Below are 2199 nucleotides of genomic sequence, written 5' to 3' on the forward strand. Positions count from 1 at the left end.
TTTTCCAACCCTTCTAACTTACAAAACATTTATTTCAATGTGATGGTATTTCAACATGTACAGAATATTATTCAGCAGTAGTTCTTAATAGCATCGTCAGAGAACCCGCATGGCGATAACCCTGCACTGCAAACAATGGCGGGCAGGTCCGACCGAGGAGAGGTATGGGGGAAATTTGACGCCCCCATTAGATCTATTAGGGGAGAGGCCGGTCGCGTCTGTTGCCGCGAGCATGCGCAGACCGGCTCCGGCAGACGCGCGGGAGCGCAGGCACGCGGCGCGAAGTCGGAGCTTCGGTTTCGCGCGTGCCGCGTTGCAATCCCGGAGTACGAAGCAAGAGTTCCAGAAACGTTATTCGCTCGGGACGAATACTTCTAGATTCCGAGCACCAAACATGCGGTTTGAACCGAATATTAACGAGAATCTTTGCAGTGTTTGTTCATTCTTCAAATCTGTCGCCACGCCGCTTTATCGCTTTGTTTGCGATGCAAGACGCGACCAGATTTATCTCGATTGATCGCATCGAGGCAGAGCTGATTCTACGTTGTTCCAGAATATTCTAGTTGTAAGTATGCCTACTGTCATGTTAGCACGTGCCCTTAAGGTACTAAGTGCGCATGCTCATGCTTGTGCCTGTCCTTATATAAGTTTCCCCTTGTCTGATAATGAACACGCTTTGTTCCCTGCCTCCCAACCGTTCCCATGGTGTCCGAAGTGGGGCGGCAACGCGATTCGCAAGCCGCGCTCACCGCCGTTCTTCTCCGCCCCTTCGTCCAGCTGCACCCCTAGTGCACTCCAGAGAAAGAAGTATGGCGTCGACGGTTCTTCCACCGCCAAAGCCACTGGAAGGTACGGGTGACGCTTACCAGAACTGGACCCTCTGGAAAAGTGAGTTTACTCTGTTTTCTAAAGCGACCGGAAATTCTGCGCTTGCTACACGCCGCACGTGGAGGCGAAGAAAAAAATGAAGATGAGAGCCAGAGAAGTAACGTTCTGGCCCGGCATGAACGCAGACACCTCAGCTCTAGCTAAGTCATGTGCAGCGTGCGAAAAGTACAAGCGCAGGAACACTACAGTGCCTATGCTGAGCCACGAGATACCAGGCCAACCATGACAAGAAGTAGGGCTTGATATTTCCCACCACGATGACTAGTGCTACCTAATCCACGTGGATTTTTACTTTTTTCGAGGTTCAAAAGCTACGGCAGAGAACAGCGACAGCTGTAAACAACGCGTACATGCTTGTCTTCGCGACTCATGGAATCCCTGCAAAGCTGTGCAGTGATAACGGCCCACCTTTCATCAGCGCGTGGTTCCGCTCTTTTGCTGCGCAGCTCGGAATTGTCCACGTAACTTCAAGCCCGTACTATCCTCGTGGCATCGCGGAGCGTGCAGTGCAGGAGGCGAAAAAACTGCTAACGAAGTGTCCTTCCGCAACCCTGGAATTTCAAAGCGCCCTGCTGGAGTGGCGAAACATGCCAAGGGAGGAGCAACTGAAGTCGCCCTTTCAAAGATTGATGGGCCGCTAAGCAAGGACGCAGTTGCCGGTCCTCTCCCAGCACCTCGAACCGCAGACTGTGCCACCACAATCCGTTCGCAATCGCCTCCAGGAAATAACAGAAAAGCAGCGGATATTATACAACCGGACGGCCAAGCGTCTACCACATCTTCGCAGCGGGTCTCCAGTATCAGTGTACGACACCATACGCAGAACCTGGTCGCCAGCTGTGGTTGTCGGCCCTGCAGGCACACCTCGGTCGTACACCCTACTTACAGGCAGCGGACAAGAGCTGCTGCGCACCAGGGAGCATCTCAGTTCCAAAGAAATGCAACCTACGCCGGACTCTGAAGCGACAGTTTCTGTGGAGTCGGTATCCCAGCCTGACCAGATGGCGGAGCTACAACTTGAGGACATCCTTCGTAGAAGTGACCGTCTGCGTAAACCGCCACAACGTTACCCCGTGCCAGAGAGACCACAGCATTAGGTCCTTGACATGTGAATTTTTAGACTTTTCCCCCCTTTCTTTACTCTTCGAAAAGAAGGTGTAAGTATGCGCTCTGTCATGTTCACACGTGTCCTTACGGTACGAAGTGCACATGGCCATGCTTGTACACCCTCCCACGTTTTTAACCTGAACGCATGAGCGTCGATCGTCGTGTCGATTAGCGCCGTATGACGGAGCACAGAGGCGAAATGAG

The 2199-nt window shown here is 52.6% G+C and overlaps 1 pseudogene; it reads left to right on the forward strand.

The window, feature by feature from the left end:
* The first annotated feature begins 1238 nt into the window (after positions 1–1238).
* LOC144115384 (uncharacterized) lies at positions 1239–1985 on the forward strand (annotated as a pseudogene).
* The last annotated feature ends 214 nt before the right edge of the window (positions 1986–2199 follow it).

This window comes from Amblyomma americanum, chromosome 1 (genome assembly GCF_052857255.1).
Source record: "Amblyomma americanum isolate KBUSLIRL-KWMA chromosome 1, ASM5285725v1, whole genome shotgun sequence".
Lineage (NCBI taxonomy): Eukaryota > Metazoa > Arthropoda > Arachnida > Ixodida > Ixodidae > Amblyomma > Amblyomma americanum.